Source organism: Scylla paramamosain, chromosome 16 (assembly GCF_035594125.1).
Source record: "Scylla paramamosain isolate STU-SP2022 chromosome 16, ASM3559412v1, whole genome shotgun sequence".
Taxonomy (NCBI): Eukaryota; Metazoa; Arthropoda; class Malacostraca; order Decapoda; family Portunidae; genus Scylla; species Scylla paramamosain.
The window spans coordinates 5,931,203-5,944,037 of record NC_087166.1 but is presented as its reverse complement, the minus strand read 5'-3'; the positions used below and the strand labels follow the sequence as shown (position 1 = coordinate 5,944,037).

Sequence of the window (12,835 nt, the reverse complement as noted above, 5' to 3'; positions counted from 1 at the left end):
AAATGGTAGGATTTATAGGTAAAGCTGCCCTATTTTTGTTCCTTAAGTGAATAAGTGTGTCAGTGAAGGCATTATGTATGGGTACCCTGCTTTTCCTAGGTGTGCAGTTTACGTTTATCTTAGGATAGTGGTGGGAAGTGTAGTTAAGCTAGAAAGATTAGGATTTACGGGTGAAGCTGGTCTTTCCCCACGAAGGGTTTGTTCGTAAAGTTATTATAGAAATACCTGCTCTCAAAATCTTCTCATAGTTTCCATACGTGAAGAGTTCAGGTATATTTTAGAGAACTGTTGAAAAAATAAGTGTATTAAAGGGAAAAATTTTAGGAATTACGAGAGATGTTATGGAAAACTGACCTGCTCACCAAAGAAAACAAACTTTAAGTCTCCCTTCGCGAACAGTTTGCGTATAATTCAGAATACCATAAAAAGTTGTATTTAAAGACAAAATGGTATGATTTAAAGGGAAAGTTACATTTCTCCTACGTGAATACGAGAATCAGTGTGTTAGTAGCATTGTAATGAAACAGCTACCTAGTTACCTCACGTGGTTCGCTCCGGGGTCAGATCTCCGCTGTTCACTAATGGACAGAGCAACGTGCTTGTGATGTACAAAAAGGACAGAAAATACACGCACTAAACTGGCTCCACTCTGCGCTAATGCTCTCATATTTTCTATTTTTATACTTGCGAAACGAGAGAACTTTGGTAAAAATTTTCCCAACTCTGCAATTGTATATTCAAACTCTCATAATGGACATTTATGGTCTCAGGCTACCCATTATCCTGGGCAGCAAGTCGACTTAAGAGAATGCCATAAAAAGTTCAGAATTAAAGGGAACAGCAAGTCTTGAGGCATTTCTTCCGCTTGTGCTGTTTGGAAAAGTTTTATAATGAAACCAGATTAAAGAAACACACCAATTACGGGTGATTAAACATTATACCTTTATCATTTTACGTAAGAAGAAAAGAAGACAATGACGACGAAGAAGACGATAATAGTGATGAGAAGGAGGAACGCGAGGATGAAAGGAACAAGACAAAGGAGGAAAAGAGGAAATGAAAGAGGAAGAGGAGGAAGATATTGTGGGACCCTGATACTGCTGGTGATGAAAGAGGCGGTGTTTGCCACACTCACAAAAACTAGGATGAATCGTCACGCCTACATGCATCACGGGGAGAGAGAGAGAGAGAGAGAGAGAGAGAGAGAGAGAGAGAGAGAGAGAGAGAGAGAGAGAGAGAGAGAGAGAGAGAGAGAGAGAGAGATGGTGTGACTTATGTAGATGTGGAGAAAGGAAAAGAACGAGGATGGACGGGTGAGAAAAGAAGGAAACGACGAAAGAGAGAGAGAGAGAGAGAGAGAGAGAGAGAGAGAGAGAGAGAGAGAGAGAGAGAGAGAGAGAGAGAGAGAGATGACACCGGATAGGGCGAAAGGAAGCGGGGGGAACTGTGAAGGAGGCGCCGCAGACTTATACATTCGTCAGACACACCACCAAAGTCGCTGGCATTCCTCGGCGAGAAAAAAAAAAAAAAAAAGAATAAAGGCTATAATTTATGAAAACTTATATTCTACCAGAAAAATGTTACATGCAGACCACATACAAAACAAAAATATGTGATGTTTTTCGTTTTATTTAATTTTGCTTACACTTACTAATCTTTTGTCAGAGAGAGAGAGAGAGAGAGAGAGAGAGAGAGAGACTATAGATCATTTTTTGTTTATATTTATTTGCTGTAATGTTAAAAAGTAAGGATATGCTTAACTTTAAGGAAAATGTGGCATGAAAACTGTATAAATTGAGTTGAAATAGACATAAAACAAACTGGAATACTCGAGGAATTATTGAGGGGGAGTATTTAATCTACACTGGAATCATAGACGTGGTGGTGATAATGATAACTGACGGGAAAAAAGGATAGAGAGAAGCAAGGCAATAAATTGGGTGAAATATGAGCTAAGAATGTAAGGGAGAAAATCGCAGGTGCGAAGGAGAACTCGAGATATAGTGTGAGAGGGAGGAAAGAAAGAACTGGTAATGCGCAATGGCTGGGAGGGAGAAAAGGGAGAGAAAGAAAAGGAGAGGCAAAAAGAGAGGTGAAGGGAGGAGAGACGTGTCCGAAAAGTAAAAAAAAAAAAAAAAAACGGAGAAAAGGGGAAGAGGAAGAGGATATGAGAGGGAGGAAGGGAGAAACTGTAACGTCACACAGGAAGGAAGTGAGAGTACGGGTAGGGAGAGAGAGTACACCAATTGGGAGAGTAGAAAAAATTAATATAAATGGAGTTGTAAGTGAACCGGGAAGGGAAAGAAGAGGAGGATGAGTAGATGTAGGGGAGGTGCAAATACAGCAGTGAAAGTAGTAGTAGTAGTAGGAGGAGGAGGAGGAGGAGGAGGAGGAGGAGGAGGACAGGCCGAAGAAGGAATTGGAAAAGAAGAGAGAAGGGAGGTAAAATGAGGAGAAAGTGAGACAGTATAAAGAGAGAAGGAGCAGACGTAGGAGAAAAAAGAAGAAAGAAAAGAAAACAAGAGGAGGTAAGGAGAGAAAGAGAAGGAATCGGGAGAGTAAAAGTAATAGTGAAAGGAGATAAAGAATGAGATGCAAAATTACGAGTTGGAATAGCAAATGGGAATAAGTAAGATAATGATGAAAAGAAGACATAAGGAGAGGAGAATCAGGAATAGTCATAGCCGTTATCGTAGGAGGAGGAGGAGGAGGAGGAGGAGGAGGAGGAGAGAGAAAGAGGTAAAAGCCGGGAGGGACTGAAACTTTGCAAGAGTCAAAGAGGAGACAATAGCCCAGGAGCCGCGAGAAAAGAACTCGGAGAAAACTAGAATTGGGTTTCAAGCGAAGGGCGCGTGATAAATACTGGCGGGCGGGCAGAAAACAATAGCAATATAAATGAGTTTAAGGCAAGAGCAGAGAGGGAACGAAGTCGCGCAGGAGGAGAAGACAGGGCAGGGAGCAGGAGTTGGTAGCAGTCAGCACCAATAGCAAGCAGCGGGAATGCGAATAATTGAAGGAACAACAACACGGAATGGTAACATGAACCGAAAACAAGATACTGGAAAGAGGAGGATAGATAAAGAAAATAGGCGGACGAGAGAGAGAAAAAAATAGGGAATAAATAGAGGAATCGTGAGAAAAATAGAGTTTGCAGTAGGAGGAGGAGGAGGAGGTGGGCCAGTGGGAGGACTAAAGAGGGTTGGATCATGCAGCAGGAGTCCCCAGATTCTCTTTATTGGTTCAGCAAGGGATCAGCTGCGGCTAAAAGCACAATGTGGATCTCTGGGTTGTGTGGGACTGTGCTGGATGAGGTTCTCGCGTGCCTACGGGGCCTGTAATATAAGCTGGCGGAGAATGACTGCATGAATGATGGATGACTCTAATCTCGCTTACCGGAGTTTCTCTTCCCACCGAGGCGACTCACTCCTCCCCTTGATTCACTTCCTTCACTTCCGTACTCACTCCTCCCCCCCTTTCCTCTCACCCCTCCATCTTTCTCCTATCCTCCTCCCTCCAAATACTTCTCCCTCCTTTTCTCTCCACCCTCTTACCTCTTCTCCCTTCCTTTCTCTCACTACTCTCTCTCTTCTCTCCTCCCTCCCTTAACTTCCCTGCCCTCCCCTTACTCTGTCTTCCCCACCCTTGTCCTCCCTTCCCTTAGCACCTCCACTCTCACTCCTCTATTCCTCCCTCACCCCACCCCTCTCTCCTTCCCACTCACGTGTCCAAACTTACCGCTATTTCTTGCTCCATTAGAAGGTTTGTTTACTTCTTTCGAGGTGGCGCTACTAAATTAAAGGGGAAAGAAAGGTAATTCATTCATCATCCTTTTTTGCTGGAGAGAATAACTGACTCGTGTTTGTGATATGTCACTTTAACTTAGCGTAACATTACACATCATCCACCATTACAGAATATAACGTAATGTGACCAAACGTAAAGCAAATAAAGCCTCGCTCAGTACGGTAAACTCAAGGAAATGCCACAACTTTACTACAAGCAAAGGTCACCACAATACTTCTTCGCTCTCTCAACCCAAGCCAAGCTGTACCAAACCTTTTAGTTGGAGACGGCGGGGGTGTGAGGGCCGAGACTCGTCCGTGCGGTGCGTGTGTGCTGAGCTGGCGTGAGGGAGGGAGGCACCAGGGACGCCGGGGTGTTTGCCTGGGCCGGGAATGTGAAATATCACCCGTTTCAGTTTGTCGGTTTGGTAAAAAAGAAATACGTGAGAAAACATTGAGTTGGCGGTGTTCGGGTAAGGCTCCCCAGCATGGAGTATTTTAATAACAGAGCGTGGAGGTGCGTGCAGGTGGGAAGAGCTGCACACACTCTTTCATTATAGATAGTCACCTGCTTTCTTTTTAGCTTTATAACTCCTTTGAAGTTCCAAGAATCTAGCGCTCCTGTATGTACCTCGCCGCCTTACTTTCTTTGTGTGGGGAAAGGAGTAAGTTAGCGCGGAGAAAGAGTGGCAGAAGGCGGAGTATCGGCGTCCCCATCAAAGATCAGCCGTGGCCGATACCCTCGCCAGGCGCTGTGCATGAGAATGGCCGCCGCTGAATCCACAGGTCGGCGCGGATTCCATAAGTGTCCCGTCCTTCAGGGGCTATGAGGCGACGCTGGCTGCTCATAGCGACGCGGCGGCGCTCAAAACACCATAACAGAGGCGAGTCTCCAATTAGACATCAAAGGAAGAGAAGCGGGCATTAGCAGGTCGATACACGTGCATTATAGCGCACTCGCATGTCTCGCGCCAGACGGACAGGCTAACTACAGGCCGCGGGCACTGGCAGGCTGGTGGGTGTGTCGGGGGGTACGTACACCTGCCTGCAGCCTGCTTATGCACGGGCGCAGGCTTGCAAAGATGCTCCAAACGACTGAATATTGCAAGCCGGGATATAGTGCGTGTGTGTGAGGGGAGCTACACAAAGCAGATTTCTTCAACTTATCCAACATATCAACATGCCAGCGACCTTTATATTCAATGGTATTTAATTTGGACGTTTAGGTCGTTTCACAGGACGTGTTTGAGTCTCTGAATGAGGCTTAAGATTAGGATACCCCTTTGATCTGACCCGGTAATCTTACTTTGTACACTGAAGCCTGTCTTCATTAAAAGCTAGAATTTACCTCTGCAGGAAAGCAAGCTCACGCACCCACGCACGCTCGCCCACACACACACACACACACACACACACACACACAGACACAGACACACACACACACACACAGCAGAGGGGCAGGAATGAGTGAGGGAGGGAAGGGGACAAAAGTTGTTGACTAGGAGAAACCTCGTTATGCATAATTAATCAAAATATGCTAATGGGGACCACAAATCCCTCCAAACTGAATTAATGTGAGAACTTGGGCGCGGTGACGAGGGGTAGCGAGCTGGGGACTCCTTGGCACCATCACTCGTGGCTCGATTGTACCGCTGCGGGACGGGGCGAAAAGGGCTTCTCCGAGATTATTATACCATGACTAGGAGGTAAACTTCTCCCCCCGCCTGGGCCGCGTCACATTGGGAGGGATTTGGTCTAAGCATCGAGGCTCTTCGGAAGATACTGAGATGATGGAAAGTTGACCTCGCCTCTGGTATCTTCTCAGACAGGTATACGTGTAGCTTATAGAGTAAAGGAAAAAAATATATACCGGTATAGATTCTTCGTTGGATACTTAACCATATGATTGTTATAGGTTGTTAGTTGACAAAATATTATTGGTGTAATTCTAGTCAATGTAGAAGCACCACAAACATAAAAAAAAAAGTAATTAGTCGCCCAACCGATTAGTACCTGTTGCTTAAGTTTTGCTCGGTTATATAGTATAAAGTTATTCAAGTGAAGTAGCAGTCAGGGTTGAGAGATGGAGACGTGACGCCTCCTCGAGTACTTTCACGGATAGGCTTGGGTATATTTCAAAATTAATGAATAAATAAAGTACCGCGGCTCTTCTTAGGACACTTAAAAGATGTAAAGTTAAGATCACCTTGAGCACTTTCCCACGAACACATCTAGGCGGAAAGCAAAGGAAAAGATAACCTTGGTAGTAACTTGATATGGGCAGCCTCCCTTCATCCCTGTCTGTCTTCCTCTCTCACTAATGATATGGGCCCACTTCCATTATCAACAACACCAGCCCTGTAGTCCAGTGTTTGTAAACAGGCAGGAAGGGGAAAACTAGGCCCTCGTCCATCGACACCTCTCTTTCCCCTACCTTCCTTCCCCTTTGTCCATTTGTTAATATCACTTTCTTCTCCCTATCGAGGCGCCTCCCCTACTCGCGCCTCACAGTATGGTATCAGTACAGCAAACAGTAGTAAATTTGACTGATACTTCTCTTAATTATGAAGGACGGAATCAACAGCAAGAAAACACTAAAGCCTTGATCTCCACACCCGTAGTTTATTGCAAGAGAGAAGTAGGGAAAGTGAAAACAGATAGTGCACGCAGAGCAGTGTTGGGTACGAAGGGGAGTGTAAACAAAGGTATTCCTGTAGAAAAGCGACACCAGGAGCCGCGTGGAAGGGAACGAGTGGCCAGTGTGAGAACCAAGACACCTTTCCCGAGGGTGACCAGCAGGGCGAGGGAGGGAGCGACGTGTGCTGTGGCTGAAAAGGTGTGTGAAGCTTCATGTACTGATTTGTTAAGCTATAGAATGTACTCCCCTAGACACTGAATAGTAATAATGAAATCCCCCTCTTCAAAAATGAATGATTATTGATACTGATATTGAAAAGGCTGAGGAGTCTGTGAAATATCATACTATATTCCTAAGCTGTAGAAAACACACTTCTTTTACATTACGTTAAATAATTCTGCTGGTAAAAAATAACCTTCAGAAACTAGTAAAATATCAATATTATGGTCTAAACTATGATAGAAAGAAAGGCATTTATTTCTCACTGCAATGTTGAGTTTAAATTTTACAATGCAGAAAGGAAAGCATTTGTTTGTCACTAATGTCATGTTTGATTAAATGTAACAATGCAACAGGAAAATCATTTATTTGTCTCTATGCAATGTCAGGTTTAAATGTTACAATGCAAGACTCTTTAAGTACGACAGTGGTAAAGAAGCAGTCTAAAAGTTTGAATAGCACCAATAATGACCTGAAAAACGTATGACAGGAGGTATGATACGCAGGTGAGGGATGAGGGGCAGTGTGCAGGAAGAGATCAGCTAGACATGGCGTGGGACAGTTAGATGAGGGGATGGGAGTGTGGTGTGATGGATGAGACACCGTGCATGGGGCAAGGCGCTGGAGGAGGAGACAGGAGGGGAGCGAGGGGAGATGGACGGTTGCGAAAGAGGCAGGAAGGAGGGTAGGAGTGAGAGTAAACAGAGAGAGAAAAGGGGTGTAGTAGTAGTAAGAGTAGTAAGAGGAGAAGAGGAAGGAGGAAGTTTGTCAAAGAGAAGGGGAGAGGAACAGGCGGGAGAGAAGTATAGAAGTTAGGGATTGGACATGTGAGTGGAGGAGAGAGGAAGCAAGGCAGGGATGAGAGGCCCAGGAGGGGAAAGCTGGTGCAGAGGAAGGCAAAAGAAGGGACAGGAGATAGGAAGGAGGAATTATAGGCAGTATAGAGGAATGGAGGAAGGGAGAGGTAGGAAGGTGGATGAAGGAGGAAGTGAGAGGGTCAGGAGAAAGGGACGACAGGAGAGAACATGACTAGGGGGAGGCAAGGGGTTCACGAGGAGGGGAAAGAAGGGGAAGAGAAACCAGGAGGGGGTGACTGACGCCTTGTATGCACCTCCCACCATTAGCCAGACGTTAATGACAACTGTGATGGATCGAGTCGCGGCTCCACGTGTGACCCCCGCCAGGCCGCCGCTGCCACCCTCCCGCGACCTCTCAGGGAAAGATTCACGGTGACGCAACACGCAAAAATGGACGAGAAGGCGATGCACGTAAGGACAAAACTAAATTATAAGTCTTAACGAATGATGGAATGTCTTAAATAAAAGGGAGTTGTGTTTTTTCTTACTCCTGTGACGCCGGCGTGATGAGCTTGATGCCGTGAGTCAAGATTAGCGTCAGGGCGTGTGAAAGTTTTCTCTGTGGAGTCTCCAAAGGTTTAGCAAGCATGATTTTTCACGCTTACTCGTTCAGTTAGAAGGCGAACCGTTTTCTTTCTCTTTTTTTTTCTCTACCTTCGCAGTTCTTAATGGTGATGAATAGGATGTGGAAGAGTGATGGTGGAGGCGGAAGAGGTGTGATTAGTAGTGCTTTCTGCCACAAGTGGATTATTAGTGGTGAAAAATTGTCACCTTTCCCTAACTGAATAACACGCTGCAAGAGACACGAAGCCGCTAGTATTCCCTGCCATGCATTATGTAACCCTAGTAATTATGCCTTTTCCAGGAGTACATTTCTCGCGTTCTGTTTCTTCTTAGTGGGACGGGACTGTAACTTGAGCTTAATCTTACCTGCAGGATAGAACACCTTATATAACAATCCCTTCCTCTTTATATTTATCATTTTAATTGTTTATAGTTTGGTGGTATATGGTGCTACGGTTCTATGCATTGTGTTGTGTATTGATAACTTGCTGTATGAATTATCAGCCTGGCTTGGTGTATGTATGACTTTTGTAACTGTTTGTGTTACGTGGCAGTGACAGGTGGTGGTTTATCATGGTGTTGGTGTTGCTGGTGTTGTGTTGTGCAGTGCGATGTGTGTTGACATGTGACAATGTGGTGTTGTACAATGTGTGTGGTGTGAGGTGTCGCTGTATCGGCGTTACCACTAATGTTTGTATTCATGAAGATGTAGCGACGAGAGTTACCAAATCTTGTGATGTAACCTGGTGTCATTAACACATCATTTAGCCCTAATGAACATTCCTCCCCCAGAGACTGAAATAAATTTTTTGCTGGTAATTCCAACGTCCCAGCGCATACATCGTCTGGGAATTATGCAATCGCTGCCTCTACTGCTGCTTCTGCTTCTCCTGCGGGGCACATACCGGCTGTTACTGACAAGACACAGCTCTTATACGTGATGAAGTTGAGAATGGAGAAAATATCAGCGCAGTTTGATTGCAGCCACAGGGACAGGATGGCTGGGGATCAAAAAGACAAGGTAGGGGGAGGGGAGAGTAGAGGTGGGACGCTTCCTATATTTGGGCGATCTGGGGCCTGCCGCTGTACTCCTCTGTATGCTGCCAGACCAGCCTCCCGCGTGGGCTGAGAATACTGACCAAGGACATGTTGGAGGGAGATTAATGAGAGATATGTGAGGCAAGACGACCACGGACGAGACTTAGTGGTATCTCTGGGCGACACAAAGGACGCGAGGGACGCCGCTAGGACAAGTTTTCCTGGTTTGGACACACGATGAAGCGGACTCTTTTTGCTTACGAATTAGACAAGACGCTGCACTACATGTCAAGCATATGAAGGACCCGTCGTTATACGCTCCACCAAATAAAAAGGAATGGAGAATGACAGACGGCCGGACAAATATGACGTGGATGTGACAACGGTAAGAAACGAAGAAGCATGAGAAGTAGACGAGGAGACAGAATACGCAACAAGCTAACAGATGACATACAGTTCCAGGGAGGCAGCATCGCATACATGACATACACGAGGCATAAAAGTACACGTGGGGGACATAAATTTGAGGTCAAGGGTCGCAGAGACAAGAGGTACTGATGACAACTGCAACAAAGTCAAGCTGGTTATAACATACAGTCGTGGTTTGAAGTACAGTAACATGGTACACTTACTTCCAATTGCCTTTTTTTTTCTTAATATTTCGCTTCCTCAGGACATTACTAGCAGATAAAAGCGCTTAAGATTCAGACAAGACGTTAAACAAGTAGGAACGATTTGCTAATTTACCGCCTGTTAACCTGAAAACTAATACGTAAGATGCATCTGAGTAAATGAAACAGAGGTGTGGTCAGAGAGTTTACAGTAAAGACAACACCCACGCCCTGATGGAAAGTAATGTAAACTTCTTCATCCTTCTCTCCCTCACTCTCCACTCCACTCTTTCTCGCTCTTACACTCCATTGTCCCCAGACGCTCTCCTTTCTCTCTTTCTCTCTCTCGGTCGCCGTCTCCACCTCATTCTCCTTCCCTCCCCCTATCTCTTTGATTAAGTCCCACCCTTTTTTGTTACCCACCCTCGTTTTGCCCTTATTTATTCACTCGCTGTTCTCTTTCCTTCCTCCTCCTCCTCCTCCTCCTCCTCCTCCTCCTCCTCCTCCTCCTCCTTCTTCTCTTTCATTTCCTCTTCCTCCTCTTCCTCCTCTTTCTCTTCTTAATCATCCTTTCTTCTTCTTCCTCCTCCTCCTCATTTTCTTTTCCTTCTCCTCCTCCTCTCCTCCTCCTCCTCCTCCTCCTCCTCCTCCTCCTCCTCCTCCTCCTCCTCCTCCTCCTCCTCCTCCTCCTCCTCCTCCTCCTCTTGGCCTCACGTCTTCCAAATTTGTGAAGACGCGCATTGCTTTGTGTTACCTTATATCAGAGAGGAGCGAGTAAGGAAGCCATGCAGAAGGGATCACGGAATTAGCTGCTGGGTTGTACACTTTCTCGCTCTCTTCAGCTACGTTAGTTATTCCGAAAGTCGAGAAAATATTAAGTGTATATGAAACATGAGAGTAAGAATTCTTTTATATGATTAAGTTGTCACTATAAAATGAAAGAACGTGATAATTAAAGAGATAATGTCCTTTGCGTCACACTGCACGGGGAGGAAATTCTTTCATATAAACAACAATTAGGGAAGCGTCAGATTAGTAACAGGCGCGCGTCGTCCGCTATGTGAGAGAGTAACACCGTAGCGCGGCTGTTGTAATAGCAGAGTCATATTTAACGCCTCACGTGACTGTCACCAGGATATCCGCGGCCTGCCTCGGTACATTATGTAAATCCCATGTAACACCACCACCACCACAATTCCCAGCACCACCAACAGCAGCACCAGCACAGCCACACCACCACCATCCCACCCCAACCACCACTCACAGCACCACCAACACAACCACACCACCAATACCACCAGGAGTGAACCGCTTGGTGGCCTGCAGCACCGCTAACACCAGGAACACCCTCAACACTCACAACACGCAGCTCCCTAACAAATCCCTTACTTGTGCTGAGATGAAATGTAAACAAGACCCTGAAAGCGACGCCGCCGCCTGAGTGGGCCGCGGACCCTACGCTCAGGTTACCTCACACAAGGCCGCCGCTGCTGGCACTGTACCTCGGCGTCAGGGAGTGAACCTTACCTACCGCACCATGTCACCGGCCGCACCTCCTCCCCTGTGACTCTCCCTCTCTCCCTACCTCCCTCCCTCCCTCCCTTCCCCTGGTGCACTCTTTCTTTTCCTTTCCTGTATGTGTGCCTCCTGCATTCCCCACTTCCTCTCCTCCCAGCCCTGTCCCTAAGTCTCCAGTGTAAGCAGGAAGAGGCACTACACACACACACACACACACACACACACACACACACACACACACACACACACACACACACACACTAGTAGCAGGCTTTTGTTTCAGCCACCGTCGGGGAAACACGAGGGAAATGTCGCAGTAAAATGTTTATGGACGTTCTTTTGTTATATTGTGGTGTTCACAAGTGTGCGCAGTTTTCAGGTGTGTGTGTGTGTGTGTGTGTGTGTGTGTGTGTTTTGAGAAGACAGGAGTGAGACTATTGTTCTATGTGAGTGCTGAGGTTTGGCTGTTGTAGATCCGTGTGTGTGTGTGTGTGTGTATCCGTCTGTCTGTCTTTCTGTCTCCGTCTGCCTGCCTGCCTGCCTGTCTGTCTGTCTTTGTGTGTGTTTATGTTAATCAGTGTGTGTGTGTATACTAGCGTACTCTCGTAATTATCTGTGTTTAAAATTCATACCCTCCCTCATTACTGTTTCTAATCTCCAACTTTCCTCATCTCCCAAAATCACAACCCGTTCAGTAATTAATAGTTCTTGTTATTTTCTTGCCCCTTAAAATAATTACCTTTTCAAACCATCTGTTAAAACCTCCATCCCACATGTGTAGACGAGGAGGGAAAGTGGAGCAAGATGAGGACGAGCTGTGGAGGCGGTGGACTCGTTAACCCAAACTATTCACTGTGGGGGAGCAGGACGAAGAAGAAGAAGAAGAGGCAGCTACGTGGCGAACTGATTCATTGATCCGCTAAACGAGCCTGAACTCATAATTGGATTACTACCCTATTTAAAGTTGATCCAATAAGGAGTAGGTAACTCTGGGCCGCGGTAAACAAGTCCGCTGCGGGGAGGTGGAGGAGGGAGAGAGGGAAGCATGTGGGGGTCGTTGCAGCTTCCTGGCAGCGATGGATGAGGTGGGAAGTGACGATGGACTTGATGGAGGCAGCATATGTAAGGCGGGCGCTGGCTTGGTGGTGGCTGCAGGCTGGTGTTGCGGGTGATGTGATGTGTACAGTCTTGGGAGTGCATTAACTTAAGCTTGAGGCGTGAAGGGCGGCATGTCGGGTCCTCTGCTCCCTCGATCACACAGTGCATAAGTCTCGACTGATTGTAGTGTGCGTGTTGAGTGAGGCTGGGAAGGCAATATGCTTATGAAACAGTAGCTATGTAAATTATTGTATTGGCATTCTCAGCTGGTTTGACTATCACAACCGCCACCACCAGTAATGTCTGCCTTCAAGGGGGGAATCTCAGTCTGGTATGTGGATGGATAGACTGGTACTGCTGCTTCTATTATTATTAGTAGTAGGAGTAGTAGAAGAAGCAGCAGCACCAGCAGCACCAGCAGCAGCAGTAATAGTAGTAGTAGTAATAGTAGTAGTAGAAGTAGTTGTTGTAGTAGTAGTAATAGTAGTAGTAGTAGTAGTAATACTAGTA

General features: G+C 46.1%; 1 long non-coding RNA gene across 3 annotated transcripts in view; it reads left to right on the top strand.

Annotated features, from left to right (window-relative positions):
• The window catches only part of LOC135107934 (uncharacterized), a 55,064-nt gene extending 42,477 nt beyond the window's left edge, over positions 1-12,587 (top strand). The window contains exons 3-5 of one of the 3 annotated variants that reach the window (XR_010272057.1): positions 6,500-6,618; positions 7,764-7,907; positions 12,009-12,587. This is a non-coding gene — a long non-coding RNA (uncharacterized LOC135107934). Of the gene's footprint in view, positions 1-6,499; positions 6,619-7,763; positions 9,215-12,008 lie in introns of those variants that run through there. The other 2 variants (XR_010272058.1, XR_010272056.1) reach the window with 2 other exon arrangements.
• Positions 12,588-12,835: the final 248 nt, after the last annotated feature.